Source organism: Scyliorhinus torazame, chromosome 11 (assembly GCF_047496885.1).
Source record: "Scyliorhinus torazame isolate Kashiwa2021f chromosome 11, sScyTor2.1, whole genome shotgun sequence".
Classification (NCBI taxonomy): domain Eukaryota; kingdom Metazoa; phylum Chordata; class Chondrichthyes; order Carcharhiniformes; family Scyliorhinidae; genus Scyliorhinus; species Scyliorhinus torazame.
Genome location: NC_092717.1, coordinates 170316268 through 170332308, shown reverse-complemented (window position 1 = coordinate 170332308; position 16041 = coordinate 170316268). Strand labels below are relative to the sequence as shown.

The 16041-nt window shown below is 46.1% G+C and overlaps 1 long non-coding RNA gene across 1 annotated transcript; it reads right to left on the bottom strand.

Annotated features, from left to right (window-relative positions):
• Positions 1-7240: 7240 nt before the first annotated feature.
• On the bottom strand, positions 7241-8211 carry LOC140386023 (uncharacterized). The gene is made up of 2 exons (XR_011933538.1): positions 8099-8211; positions 7241-7838 (listed from the first exon to the last, which is right to left on the bottom strand). It is a non-coding gene; the product is annotated as an uncharacterized lncRNA (long non-coding RNA).
• Positions 8212-16041: the final 7830 nt, after the last annotated feature.

Genomic DNA, 16041 nt, shown 5'->3' with positions numbered 1-16041 from the left:
GTCAGGGGCCAGCGCTCCCAATTCCGAAGACGGCGCGTTCAGGGTGTGCAACAACGATTACAGGATTCTGATCCCGGCAGCACAATGGATCCAGAGGAAGAATGCCTGGACTCCGCCTACTGTGTGGGCATCATTACCAAATGTGAATATGCCACATGTGGCCACATGCATCATTACCAAATGTGAATATGCCAGTCCTGGCCTGAAGCTGAACAGGTCCATATGTTGCTTTGGCATGTTGACACTCAAGTTCCTAGGTGACCAGATCTCTCAGCAGGGCGTGTGCCCGAACACAGACAAGGTCAAGCCAATCGAAGCCATGAAGGTCCCTGAAGACAAGAAGGCGGTGTTGCGCTTCCTGGGTATGGTCAATTTTCTGGGCAAGTTCATCCCAAATCTGGCCTCACACACCATGGCCCTACGAAAACTGGTGAAAAAGTCCACTGCCTTTGAGTGGAAGGCAGCACATCAGGCAGAATAGTTGGAGCTGAAAGCGAAGCTCACCACTGCACCCGTCTTGGCATTTTTCGACCCAGACAGGGAGACGAAGATCTCGACAGATGCGAGCCAGGATGGCATCGGTGCGGTGCTGCTTCAATGCAATGACACTTCATCCTGGGCACCGATAGCCTACGCATCGAGGGCCATGACGCCCACCGAAACAAGCTATGCACAAATCGAGAAGGAATGCCTGGGTCTTCTCACTGGCATTCTCAAGTTTCACGACTATGTCCACGGCCTGCCGACATTCACTGTCGAGACGGATCATAGGCCTCTGGTCCACATTATCCACAAGGACCTGAACGACATGACGCCTGGGTTGCAGCGCATCCTCCTCAAACTCAGAAGGTACTGATGCATTGTCCCGCTCCATCACATTGCCTAGTGAACCGCTGGAAATCATCCGGCAGATTGAATCACAGGTGCAGCTGTGTGCGAGCACCCTCCCGGCGTCTGATGAGAAGGTGGTTCGTATCCGTGAGGAGACAGCCAAAGACCCCCCTCTTGCAGCGTGACATGCACCACCTTGCCAATGGCTGGCAGAAAGGGCAGTGCCCTCAATTTTACAATGTAAAGGACGACCTGACGGTGATTGATGGTATCCTCCTCAAGCTGGACCGGATTGTCATTCCACTCAGTCTCCAGAGCTTGGTGCTCCGCCAAATCCATGAGGGACAGCTGGGCATCGAGAAGTGCAGACGCAGAGCCAGGGAGGCTGTCTACTGGCCCGGTATTAGCCAGGACATCTCAAACATGGTCCTCAACTGTGCAACCTGTCTACGCTTCCAGCCAGCGCAGAGCAAGGAGACGCTCCAGCAGCATGAAATCGAGACCTCCTTGTGGTCCAAGGTTGGCATCGACCCCTTTCGTGCGAATGGTCGTGACTATGTGTTGATTATTGACTATTTCTCCAATTACCCTGAAGTTGTGAAGCTCTCAGACCTCACTTCTCGGACCGTCATTAAGGCCTGTAAGGAGACGTTCTGCAGGCATGGTATCCCACTTACTGTCATGAGTGACAATGGCCCGTGCTTCAACAGCCATGAGTGGTCTATGTTTGCCAAATCATACCATTTCAAACATGTCACTTCCAGCCCACACTATCCGCAATCCAATGGGAAGGTTGAAAAACGGGTGCACATAGTGAAACAGCTCATTTGCAAGGCCACGGATTCTGCTTCTGACATCTACGACTGCGCTGCTTGCGTACAGGGCGACCCCACTGTCCACTGGCATGTCACCGGCTCAACTCCTGATGACCAGGGACCTGCGGACGACACTTCCTGCCATACACTTGCCCAACCTGGATCACCTCCCGATGCTGCAGAAGGTGCAGCAGCTCCTAAACCAGGGCTATGACGCTCATGCCACCTTTTTGCCCGTGTTAACCCCGGCAGACACTATAAGGATCAAAAAAGCGAATGGTGGCTGCTCTGCTCCAGCTGTCAATGTTCGATAGGCTGCCACCCCCCCCCCCCCCCCCACTCCCCCCCACTCCCCGGCCCCGAGGACTAGCTGGCTACAAGCCAGGTCCCGCCGTGATGAACCATGTCCATTTCCCGCCGGCGGGACTGGCCGAAAACGGGCGGTAGCTCGGCCCATCGGGGCCCGGAGAATTGCCGGAGGGGGCCGGGGCCACTGCCAACGGTGATGCTTGGCCAATAAATTGTACCCTTGGCCCTGCACTTGCCCGTCTCGATTCCCAGGTGCCCTTCATGGAGCTTCTTGAGCATGAGCGGCCTCAAGGAATGCGGAGTCACAACCCTGAGCTGTCACAGTAGAAGTCCATTCACCTCACTCAACTCTGCCCTCACATTGTAATAACCCGAGCAGGTGGATATACTTTATTACTTTTTATATGACTGTGTCCTTAACTGTTTCCTCCTTGATCAGACGCGATGCGTGCCTGTGTGGGCACAGTGGTTAGCACTGTCGCTTCACAGCGCCAGGGATCCGGGTTCGATTCCCAGCTTGTGTCACTGTCTGTGCGGAGTCCGCACGTTCTCCCCATGTCCGCGTGGATTTCCTCCGAGTGCTCCGGTTTCTTCCCTCAAGTCCCGAAAGACATGGGGGCGATTCTCCAATATGGAGGCCAAGTGTTCGCGCTGTCGCGAACGCCGTCACGTTTCACGACAGCGTGAACAGGGCCCGGGCAAGACCTATTCTGGCCCCCACAGGGGGCCAACATGGCGCTGGAGCGGTTCGCGCCGCTCCAGCGTCCTTACACGGCGCCAAATGGGCGTCCCACCAACTCGCGCATGCACAGTCGGGGCAGCCCAATCCTGTGCATGCGCAGTTGGGCCGTGCCATCCTGCACATGCGCGGGGAACGTCTTACGCATGCCGGCCCCTCACCAACCTGGCAGCGGTGTTCTGGGGCCGCGCGCGGAAGGAGGTAGGCCCGGGGGAGGAGAGGCCGGCCCACCAATCGGTGGGTACAATTGATACGAGTGGTCTCTGGTCAGTCTCCACAAGAAACGTCGGAGGACGATACACAAAATCATGGAACTTGGCCAAACCATTGACTAACCCGAGGCATTCTTTTTCAATTTGTGCATACCTGCATTGCTCTGGATGCGTATGCCACAGGCTGCCAGCTGCCTTCTGCATCCTGCTGCAGTAACACCGCTCCCAGGCCATCCTTGGATGCATTGGTTGAAATTTTGGTCTTTCTCGCAGGGTCAAAAAAAATTAGAACTGGCACTGTAGTCAAGGTGATTTGCAATGCTTGCCACTCATGCTCATGTCTGGGGACGATTGGAACACTGTTTCCATTTTGATCGTATCTCGGAGGTAAGAGGATTAAGACGCCGGGTTGGGAATGAATTTGTCAACAAAGTTGATCATTCCAAGCATTCATAGGATGCCTTTTTTATCTGTGGGACGTAGCATCATCAAAATAGCCTTTATCTTTTCTTTATCCGGCTGCACACCTTGTGCAGAGAGCCTATCCCCCAAGAAGACGATGCTGTCAACCCCAATTTGACACTTTGCTTTGTTAAGCTTTAGACCATTCTTCTGTATACGTCTTAAAACTCTGAGAAGCCTTCTGTCATGCTCATCGCGTGTGGACTCCCAAATTATTATGCCATCCACATGGACTCAGATGCCGGGTAACCCTATAAGAAAAGGTTGAGGGAGCTAGGGCTTTTCTCTTTGGAGCGGAGGAGGATGAGAGGTGACTTAATAGAGGTTTATAAGATGATGAGGGGAATAGATAGAGTGGATGTTCAGAGACTATGTCCTCGGGTGGATGTAGCTGTTACAAGGGGGCATAACTATAAGGTTCAGGGTGGGAGATATAGGAGGGATGTCCGAGGTAGGTTCATTTCTCAGAGAGTGGTTAGGGTGTGGAATGGACTGCCTCCTGTGATAGTGGAGTTGGACACTTTAGGAACTTTCAAGCGGTTATTGGATAGGCACATGGGGCACACCAGAATGACAGGGAGTGGGATAGCTTGATCTTTATTTCGGACAAGGCTCGGCACAACATCGAGGGCCGAAGGGCCTGTTCTGTGCTGTACTGTTCTATGTTCTATGTGCTCCATTGCACGATGGAAAAGTTCTGAAGCAGAAATTATGCCAAATGGCATCCGAAGGAAACAATAATGCCCAAAGGATGTGTTAAACGTGCACAGTTTTGCACTCGCTTTGTCGAGTTTGAGCTGCCAAAAGCCTTGTGCTACTTCCAATTTGCTGAAACATGTCACTCCAGCCATCTCACATGTTATTTCCTCCGTCTTTGGAACCGGGTAGTGCTCTCTCGTGATAATAAGGTTCAGGTCTTTGGGGTCCATGCATATCCATAGGTCATTATTCCTCTTCCAGAGGCACACCATGGAGTTAACCCAGTCTGTAGGTTCCTCAATGCGTTTGATGACTCCTAGAGTCGTCGTTCGGTCTAACTCAGCCTTTAATTTGTCCTTCAAAGGAGCTGATACATGTCTTGGCGCGTGTATGACTGGCTTTGCATTTTACTTCAATTGCATGCAATACCTAAAAGGCAGAGTGCCAAAGCCTTGAAATATCTCTGGAAAGTCCTTTACGATGGATGCATGTTGGCGGGGTACCATGCTTTCTGCAGTGTAAAACCCGCTTAATGAGCCCAAGCGCTTCACACGCTTACACTTCTTTGAGAGATTTGCACTCTGTCTCCACTATGTAAAATGTAACCATACAGGTTCTGTCTTTTACAGTTACTGCAAACTCACATGATCCTAACGTGATCTCATTACCATTATAGTCCTTCAGTAGTACTGATCGACAAACTATTTTTGGCTTAGTTTTCAGCCCTTTTAAAGCTGACACAGTGATGAGGTTGGCCCTCGCTCCCGTGTCAAGCTTGCATTTGATTAGTTTGCCATTATCCATCAACGGAATCATCGATCTATCTTTTATGGTATTTGCATCTGCATCACTATGGCTGCAAATTGTGAGGAAAATTGCCGTTTTGCCTGTTCGGACTGCTCATGTCCTCAATTGAAATCATATCAACAACAGCCAGGTCTTTGATGTATATCACATTAATTAAATTAACTGGTCTTGTTTGGTCTACTGTTGGACATGAAAAACATTGCCACACTTGGAACACACCTTCACGCACATCGGACATTGTCGTGGCAAATGTCGATTGCCGCATCGCTGGCACAAAATGTCGAATTAGGTCGGTTGCTTAAAATGGCTGCCCGCACTGAGACCACGTTTCTTTTTTGACTGCATCACTATGTTTATGGTGCTGGCGTCTTCTGCCACATTGGCGACAAAATGTTTCAGACTGAAAGCGCTGTGCAGCTAGCTTGCTTGCATGCCAAATATTGATAGTGTTTTCTTGCTGAAGCTCTTCTTCCCTCAATAGCCTCTCACGTACCTTATCATTCAATATCCCTAACGCTATCTGATCACGGATCATTGACGGCTTTAAAGTACTAAAATTGCACGACTGCGCCTTCAACCACAAGTCGGTTAGAAAACTATCAAAATGTTCCCCTGCCTTCTGATTATGCATGCAAAATATATAATGCTCGAATGTTTCATTTTTTTTTCGGGGAGCAATTGTCAATTAAAGTATTTTATTACTTCATCGAAGTTGTTGCTTTCTGCTTCGCTGTCGAACACAGAGGTATTGTAAATTTCACTAGCTTGAGGACCTGCTACCATGTGCAGCAATGCAATACACCTCTCGTCAGGTTGTGCCTGCAGGCCAAGGGCCGCAACATAGACTTTGACTTGCTGCTTAGAAACATGCCAATTCCCGTTTACATTACCGGTAACTTGAAGCTGGTGTGATGCCTTCAGACCTTGCATCTCTAACTTCACAGTCTTTCCATGCGTTAAGTTCTAGTTGCCGGTAGTTTACCAGGTAGGTGGAAAAAGTTTTGTTTTTCTTTCTTCGGTCTGTTTCTACCCTTCTTCTCGGTAGTTATCTTCAATTGTTCTACACTTCTTGTACCATGTTATGTTCTGTGTTGTGGCCGTGGTAAAAATGCACACAGAACATCTAGTTCTTTGACTAGTAACATAGTTTATTAACAAAGTGGACACGTGGAAAGTTAACTAAAGAAATATAGTACAAGCGGTAACCAATAAGTGAATCTCCTGAAGTTATTTCTAATGCGACTGTCCTGTGGTATGACTTACTACCAACTACCGGATCTCTGGAGTCACATGGTGGATCTCTATCACTGCCTGCTAGTCCAAGGTCATATAGATAACTATATACACAACCGTGCATATGCATATAACCACAATGTGGTGAGCCAACTAACATTCCTTTGTGCATTTAAGAAACTGCATTTCCCCAGACCAGGCAAGAGAAGAGGAGTGGCGGAAGTAGGACTCTGAGTGGACTCGCTCTCTCTCTCTCTCGCTATCCATCCTGCAATTTACTGAAAACTTTTTTATGAGAATGCTGTTTCACGCAGACACACTCTCCTTCAACTGGTACAACTTTCATCCTTAAACCCGCTTCCACACATTCGGTCCACATGTTCCAGCTTACCACTTACGCTTCCCCCAGCATCACTCTCCACTCACAAATTTACATTGCTTGATGCCATCAAAAGTGTCACTTTGCAATGACATACCATGTCACTTACACTCAGCGATCATCATGAAGAACCAAATCCAGCAGAACACTGAGTGGTTGCTGCTGAATATGTGCTCGGCCCTGCACTGTCACGCAGGCTATGAGCTCTGGACAGCAGTGGCTAGGCGAAAGGAGGTTGAGGCACTTCTTCTCCTGCCCAGTATGTCTGAAAATAACAGCTAATCCAGGCCTTTATCTGCAATCGTGCATAAAATAAATCCTTTCAGAATTTCAATTCAACTGACCACATAAAGCTTTTTGTTACTGAAGATGAAAACTGCATTGAGGCTGAACCCAATGACTGCGCCAATAGGAATCAGTCATGAAAATTGCTCTATTTGCTCAAATTTTATTTAACATGTGATCAATGTGTCGTTTCAGAGATTCAGAGAAAATTATTGTTAGTTAATTGTAATTTCTATTATTGAGAGTGCAATTCCAAAAGTAAATGGCATGTGTGTCCCTCACCAAAGGACATGAGTTTTTTCTTGAAACAGTCATAAACTCAAACACACTGGCAGGTGTTCAGAGGACAATTTTCTCTGCATTCTCATCATGAGAGTGAATAATGAGCTGCTCATTTCCTTTATAAAATGATTGTAAGCCGAGTATCCATGCATTTCAATTCTACGTACAAAGTTAAACAGATGAAAAATTATGCCCACACTTCCTCACATTTTATTGCAGCTCCACATGTACGGTAAACAGAGACTTCTTTTATGGAACATTAGTGGAGTGTAATTTTTATTTCTGGGAGTTATGGTCAATTTCACAAGCAGAAATAAAAGCCATACTTCATTTTCCATTTTCAGCAAGTGATACTTTGAGCGAAATGTTCCTGAAAATGTTTAAAAGAGATGAGGTGACAATATCTGCTTCACAAACAAAATTTGTGGTGTAATTCTCAGGCTATCACTGTTCTGATGTGGAGGTATCTTGAGTGCAACCCAATGCATGCTGGGTAAGTTCAAGCAAAGTGAATTTTATGTTAGGACTGAATTTTCCATCCGAGGAATAAAATAACAATTAGTAAAAGATGTCACAGTTGGCTTCTGAAACAGAGATGGTAATGCATTGCCATTAAAAAAACAGCAGCTTGTTACTGGAGTTTTCTTTTCACTTCTTCTATTTGTTCTCTTCCATTTTCATCTTTTAATTCCTGGTTTTGGCATGGATCAGTTTTCCACGTTCCATGTTTCTCTCTTATATCGGCTGGCTCTTTTTTGACCATGATGATGTAGGGCCTAATGGACCTAATCAGTATACAGTTACAATTTTGCTGAAATCAAAGAGAAAACGCTGGAAAATCTCAGCAGGTCTGGCAGCATCAGTAGGAGAGAAAAGAGCTAACGTTTTGAGTCTAGATGACCCTTTGTCAAAGCTCATCTTTTAATTACAATTTTGCTGAAGTGTCTATTAATTGTAGTGATTACAGTTATTCCATTTGCTTTAAAAAACATTATAAAGCTAACTAAAATACTGTGAAAATTTGTCAGTTAAAATTCCAGCCAACCTGCTTTGCTGTCTTCTCAGCACCACACTACGAGCTGAATCCCTCTGTAGCACAGCAGCATATGGCTCAGAACAATGAGACTTCACCCAGCTAATAGGGTTAAATTTAATTTTAATTTTTTTTTATTCTAATGCATTCTTAATAAGGGTGATTACAAGTGTAGAGGGCACTTTATAACTCGCCATATATAACGTACAAATTTATTCACTTACTCTTGTAAGATAACAAAGACATCCTGTCTCACTGAAAAACCCAGTAATCACGGCCTCCCTCCTGATTTCAATTCCCACAGTCTTCTGTGTAACCACTGAGCCTGCTCAAACTCATTTGTGAAACCAACAGGACCATTGTATAATTAAGGCCCATAAATGGAACCTGGACAAGGCTATTAGGTTTTTTTTAAGGTGGTCAAAAGGAAAACTGAATAATCAGCTAAAAGAGCTGAACAGTGCCATCTTGTGGGCAAGCTTTCTAAGATGGCAAAAGGTTATTTTTGATTAAGCAGTTTTCAACATTCATATTTTTATGTGTTTCTACTTCCTGGCATCGTTTAAGATATCTGCTATTTTCACATCTTTTCCTTGCCGTACATTATTCATGTTAAAAAGTACATTTTTCACCATTTTCTTTTGGTTTTTGCAATATTCTCCAAATATCTTATTCTAAATTCTAAATTGAATACATTTAATCCCTTTGTCCACTTTTTTGATATATTGGTATGTTTCTGTCAGATTAATTTTACCTCTCAGGTCAGCCAAGTTTAATTCAATTCCATAATTCATGATTATTTTGTGACAAAGTTAAACTGTTGCTCATGCCTTACTTCCAGCCCCTAGCTGAAGATCTCACATTGTGATCACATCCTTTACTACAACAACACAAATGAGTTGTGATTTTATTTTTAAAACTTTTATCATAAACCTGAACAGTTCATTATTTTGTGAAAAAACTGGCTATACATTTTAAATCAATTTCCCCTATTAAATAAGAACTACTGTCGTGCACAATGCTGGAACCATGATTATCCTGGGACTTCAGCAGGTTATTTAATCCTTGATGGTGTCATTTTGATATCACAAGCGGTCGATGTCTGGATTGACAAGAAATGCAAATGCTTCCCTGCAACATTCAAGCAATGGCCCTCTCTCTGATAGCTACAGGGGTCATGTATGGAACAGGTTTGATCATTCTCAACCTAGTTTCAGCTGGATGTAAGCCTGAAAGGCAAAATGCATCGTAACTTGGCTCTGTCATTAAATAGGCTATTCCTTTTGTCATGATATTCAGGTAAACATCATAGCACGTACATACATACATACTGACGGACAGATCAACGGACCAATCAACACACACAACGCGACAGCCAATCACAGGCAAGAGCATACACAGTACAAAACAGGGAACACAACACTTCCTGGGCACTCGAGCAGGAGACGGCTCAGGGCACAGAGCTCATTACAAGCCACTCAGACATCCACCATGTGCTGAGTGCCACTACACAATAGAATTAGGAATACGTCCACAGAATCAAGGGTCATGATCGAACCTCAGTAAACTGTTTACCAGTGTTTGAAATAAAACTGCGTTGTACCATTCTCAACCGTGTTGGTTCGTCTGTGTAGCAGAGTACCCAACGCTTCACCTTTCAGAGGGAATGTTAGGGATGAATGAAACAGCATGGTTGTGGGATCAGAAGCCTAAGTATGAACCAGGAAGCAGATCATTTTAATCATCATTACAATAGACTCTGTTGATGAACCAACACCCGTCCTTGGTAGATTGAGATGCAGGTATTACACTATGTGGCTATAGACATGGTTGTTTCTTGAGATAAGAGTTAGATTGAGAGAGCTGGATGAACAGATTTAAGTGGTAGTTGGACGTAGCACAATTTGGGCAAGCGCAAGCCTATTTCGTGTAGTTGGGAGAATCTATGTGGAATAAGAGGGATTTTCCTGAGGTCGGAGTTGTGATGTGCTGATGAGATAAAGCAAAGAGAACTCCATTCAACTTCTGGCTGATATACTGTTTTCAAGATTGGAAATTACAACCTCCACCTGCCACCACCACTACCCCATTCCCCATCCCAACCCCACCAGCATATCTGAAGGCAGAATGGCTCATAGAATGAAGCCTTCTCTCCGCCATCCCACCCATGCCCAACCTGTCTCCCATGGTGGGCAGGGAAGGTCGCTTAAGAACCTCAATCTGCCTCCACAGCTATATTATGTGCGGAGGGAAGATGGGGAGCCTGGCAGTTTCAATTCAAGGCCTGCTGTTGGGCAGAAAATGGGGCGCCTCCTTTGGGGTGAGGGTCCCCCTGTGCCCATTGGAAGCACCCCACTTTTAACCCTCCACCGATCTCTCAAACCCAGGTGCCCACCCCTCCCTGCCCAGGTCTTATTCTTTCATAGGATGTCATTGGCAAGGCCCACATTTCCACAGCCCTCCTGGAACAGAATGGCTTGCTAGGCCATTTCAGAGGGTAGATAAAAGTCAACCATATTGCTCCGGGTCCTAAAGGATATTAATAAACCAGATGGGTTTTTACAACAATCAGAGATAGTTGTCATGGTCACTTTACGGAGACTAGATTTATATTCCAGGTTTATTAATTGCTGAAATAATACATTTCATCTCACCATTTTGTCTTGCATTCACCAGGAAAATCACAAGAATACCAATGTCAGGGACACAACAACTTTACACTTTATGAGAAGAGGGTGCTGACTGGTAGAGGCATTAACATGGAAATGCACCAGTTGATGTTGACTGACAGTTAACCGCCAAGCATTATTTGAAATCTAAACGAGGTTGCTTGACTCTGATTAGTCAAGGCAATGCCCTGTGGAATGGACCAGCAAATAGCTATCACTTACTTTGTTTCGCTGAAACTGGTGCAATGTGTGTATATGTTCTTTCTGCCTGTGTATTAACATATGTAGCTTCTAGTACATGCAAATGTGCCACATTGTGAGCCCAACTGACAATATTAGATTGGTTATCAGTGTAATTTTTAGTGCACCAAGGATTGTTCTCATTATTATTCATACTGTCCAATCGTGGGCACTGTGTTTTGTATTTTGCAAGTCTGGAATGGTACAGTCTACACAGCCAGCATCCCACAGACACTGAAATTCATATACCACATTACTCATTTGTATGAGAGGCAGAATGGTCTTTTTGACATGATGGCAGCATTGGGGCGGCATGGTAGCACAGTGGTTAGCACTATTGCTTCGCGGGACCAGGGACCCGGGTTCAACTCCCAGCTTGGGTCACAGTATTTGCAGAGTCTGCAAGCTCCCCATGTGTCTGCAAGGTTTCATCCGGGTGCTCCGATTTCCTCCCACAAAATCCCGAAAGACGAGCTTGTTAGGTGAATTAGACAGTCTGAATTCTCCCTCAGTGTACCCGAACAGGGTGGCGACTAGGGGATTTCCATAGTAACTTAATTGCAGTGTTAATGTAGGCCTACTTGTGACACTAATAAAAATTATTATTATTATGATTATTATTCTGTTAGTGGCAAGTACCACTCATTTTGCTACTGCATAGTAGCAGCATGAAACACCTTTCTCAAACTGTTGCTCGAACGTTTGAGATACCTTACCCCTCCAGGGTAATCTGAGGTAAACAGGGTACTTCCAAGGGTTTTCGGGCCTTTCGTGAGTTTGTGCGGTATACAGCACAAAATGATCTGTTCGGGGTAGCCATTATCACGTATCAATATTGCTCCCCCATTGCAGAATTTTATAGTCCCCCACCAGCAAGTCTGTAGGCACGGGCCCATAAAATTCCCCAGGAATTCCCAGGTGGTTTTTCTGCCACCCTCTCGCCTGCCTCGCACTTGTCCACAATTTTACATGTGGAGGGTGAGGCCTTGGGCATCCTCCCCACCTGAGGCCCTTAAACAGCCAGTTATTGGCCAGTTAAGAACCTGCTTCTCACCTGGTCTCAATTTAAGGCTGGCTAGAGGGGTTCAGGTGCAGATGGAAGCCCTGCTCAGGCCTCAGTCAGGATGGGTGTATCTCCCTCAAGGATCCCTTTCCAACATCAGGTACTCCCCGACATGGAGCTCACTCCCTCCCTGGCCTATCCAGCAAAAGCCCGCCCACCTCGCCCCAAACTCCCAGGCCGCATCTTCCCTCCCCAGCATCAGATCTCCTGGACTTACCTGTTGCTGGACTCCAAGGTTTAGAATCTAGGGGCAGTCTCTAGTCTCAGCCCAATCCAATCCACTGCCCATACTAATGCTGCTAGAACTACATAGTTGCCAGCCAATCAGATAGGCTAGCAGTTTCCTGAGGCACGGCTTCCACCAAGTGGAGGGTGAGGTGAAAGTTCCATTTCCAGCCAATTAATGGTTTTTGGCACTAAAGGTGCCATATTGTGTACAAATTCTGATGCCAGGCAAAATTTTGGAAAGGGTCATAATAGATATCAAAAGAAAACATTAGGTCATTAGCATATGCGCATAAGATGCCTTATGCCTGCTTCTTCTCCTCGTGAATTTTTGGCTTGCACCTGAGGCAGCCAGCATCAGAGAGTCATTCAGGAGAGAAATTACAGCAAACAATATGGCGGAGCAGTAATTGTGAGCTAGTCATGCTCCCCTAGCTCGGTGGTTCCCAACCTTTTATGTGTCATGGCACAAAACGGCAGGTGAATTGAGGATAAAATTAAAACATGGGAGGATGATGTCATTGCTATTGCTGAGACATAGTGGAGAGAGGGGCAGGATTGGCAGCTCAATATTCCAGGACACAGGGGACTGTATTCTCCAATAATGGTGCTATGTCCACACGCCAACGTAAAACCGCTGGTGTTTCACTCTGGACTTTCCTTAAGAAAGTCATGAGAGATTCTCCCATTTGTAGGGCAGGGCCCCGGAGTGGTTCTCGCAGCTCTGGCTGCGGATACGGGGCCCATCACTTCTGGAAGGAGTCCGCGCATGCGCATGGCGGCGGCCTACAGCCGCCGGCCCGTGGGACATGGCAGACTCGGACCGTGGAGTGGCACCAAAATCGCCCGCGCCCGCGAGTCCGTGACACCCTACCCATCCATGAGGCCCTTCCTGGTGAACGATTCCCCTGTCCCCACCAGCTGTACCAGCCTCCCCGAACAGGCGCCGGAATATGGCGACTAGGGGCTTTTCACAGTAACTTCATTTGAAGCCAACTTGTGACAATAAGCGATTTTCATTTTTTCATTTCATTTCATTTTCATTTCATTTTCACCAGGGCGGCCGCATAGTCCGCGTGCAAAAGACTCCCAAGCGAGTCTCCGGGGACTGGAGAATCGCGGGAACAATGCCATTCCGAATTTCCGATTTGATGACCATTCTCCGCCCCCAGCTCCGAACGCGATTTTGGCACGGAGGCTCGGAGAATTCAGCCCAGGTTCTTCAGGCGAGATAGGGAAGGAGGTAAAAGAGGAGGGGGTGTCGCAATTTTGATCAGGGAATCAATTACAGCAATTAGGGGGTATGACTTCTTCGAAGGCTCTTCAACTGATGCCATATGGATAGAACTTAAAAACCAAAAAGGGGCAATCACATTGCTGGGTGTGTCCTATAGGCCCCGAAATAGTCACAGAGAAATAGAAGAGCAGATATGTAGGCAATTTTCAGAGAAGTGTAGGGTAGTGATTGTGGGGGGTTTCAACTTCCCCAACATTAAATGGGGTGGCCATAGTGTAAATGGTTTAGAGGGAGTGGAATTCTTAAAATGCATCCAGGAAAACTTTTTAAGCCAGTACATAGAAGGTCCTACAAGAGAAGGGGTGGTCCTGGACTTAATTTTAGGAAGTGGTTATAGTATCAGTGAGGGAGCATTTTCAGACAGTGATCATCACTCCGTTAGATTCAAGATTGTTATGGAAAAGGACAAGGATGGGCCTGAAATCAAAGTTTTAATCTGGATGAAGGCTGATTTTAATAAGATCAGATATGAATTGGCTAGAGTAGACTGGGAGCAGACACGTTTAGGTAAATCTGTGACAGAACAGTGGGACACATTCAAGAAGGAAATAGGGCGAGTACAGGGCCAACATGTTCTAATGAAGAAAAAGATGCGAACAACAAATTCAGTGAACCCTAGATATTGAGGGTATACAGCATTGGATAAGGAGAAAAAGGGAGGCTTATGGCAGATATCAAGTGCTCAAAATAGCAGAAGCCCTAGAGGCCATTATAAAATGTGTAAGAGGGAACTTATAAAGGAAATTAGGAGAGCAAAAAGGGGACACGAAAGGAAAAATCAAGGAAAATCCTAAATTATTTTACAAGTACATGAAGGGTAACAGGAAAACTAGGGAAAGAGTAGGGTCCATGAAGGACCACTGTGGTAATTTGTGTGTGGAGCCGGAGGATGTAGGTAGCGTTATAAATAAATACTTTGTGTCTGTGTTCACTCGTGGGAAGGATGATGTGGGAATGGAAATCAAGGAGAAGGACTATGATAAAATTAAAGGGATTAACACAGACAGAAAGGAGATTCTGAGTGGGCTGGTCGGCTTAAGAGTAGACACATCTCCGGGGCCAGATGAAATGTATTCCAGACTGTTGAGTGAGGCAAGGGAGGAAATAGCAGGGGCTGGTAATAATTTTCAATTCCTCCCTGGCCACAGGAAAGGTGCGAGAGGAGTGGAGGATAGTCAATGTGATACCATTATTCAAGAAGGGAGGAAGGGATAAATCAGGAAACTACAGGACAGTCAGTCTAACCTCAGTGGTGGAGAAACTATTAGAAACAATTCTGAGAGCCAGAATTAATTTGCATTTGGAGAGGTAGAGATTAATCGAGAGGAGAGGTCATGTCTGATCAATTTGATTGAATTTTTCGGAGAGGTGACCAGGTGTGTAGATGAGGGAAATGTACTTGATGTCGTCTACTTGGACTTCAGCAAGACTTTTGACAAGGTCCACATGAGAGCCTGATAATGATGATAAGAGCCCATGGAATCCAAGCAAATTTGAAAATTGGATCCTGAATTGGCTGAGTGGCAGGAAGCAGAAGGTAAAAGCTAAATTATTGTGGATGCTGGAATCTGAAACAAAAACAGAACATGCTGGACAATCTCAGCAGGTCTGACAGCATCTGTGGAGAGAGGAGGGAGCTAACGTTTCGAGCCTAGATGATTCTTTGTCAAAGCAGAGGGTGATGGTTAGGGGTGTTTTTCTGACTAGATGCCTGTGCCCAGTGGGGTCCCACAGGATCAATGTTGGGGCCCTTGCTGATTGTGGTTTATATAAATGATTTAGACATGACTGTGGATGGTTGATCAGTAAGTTCACGGATGATATGTGTGAAGAATGGTTACTGCACCTTTAATGTAATGATCCCTTTAAGACCGGGTTTGGAACCCTGGGGACTCCGCCTCTGGCTTCACCCCCCAGGGAGCAATATATAAGGTAATGTCCAGTGGACAGTGTGCAGTGAGCACACGTCTCGGTAGCTGACTGTTTCTCTGCTAATTAAAGCCTTTGTATTACCAACCATCTCTCTCGAGTTGTAATTGAGGGTATCTCAATTTAATTACCAGACTACAGCAAGATGGACAGCGGTCTAAAGCCGGAGAAGCTCAATTTGGATGCTCGGTCGCCGGAGGCCGCAGAAAATTTTAAATACTGGCTTCGGTGTTTTGAGGCCTACCTGAACTCCTCGGACACTACAGTCAACGAACCTCGCAAGCTGAGCCTACTACACGCCTGGGTGGGCCACAGACTCTCTTCCGTGATCGAGAAGGCCACCACATACGAGGTGGCGGTCGAAATCCTGCGGAAGCGCTTCGTTATGTCAATAAACGAGGTACACGTCCGGCATTTGCTCTCGACCTGCCGGCAGCGCTCCGGGGAAACGCTAGACGAGTACGTGGAAAGACTCACCGCGCTCGCTAGGAACTGCGACCACAAGGAGGTGACGGCAGAAGTCCATATGAAC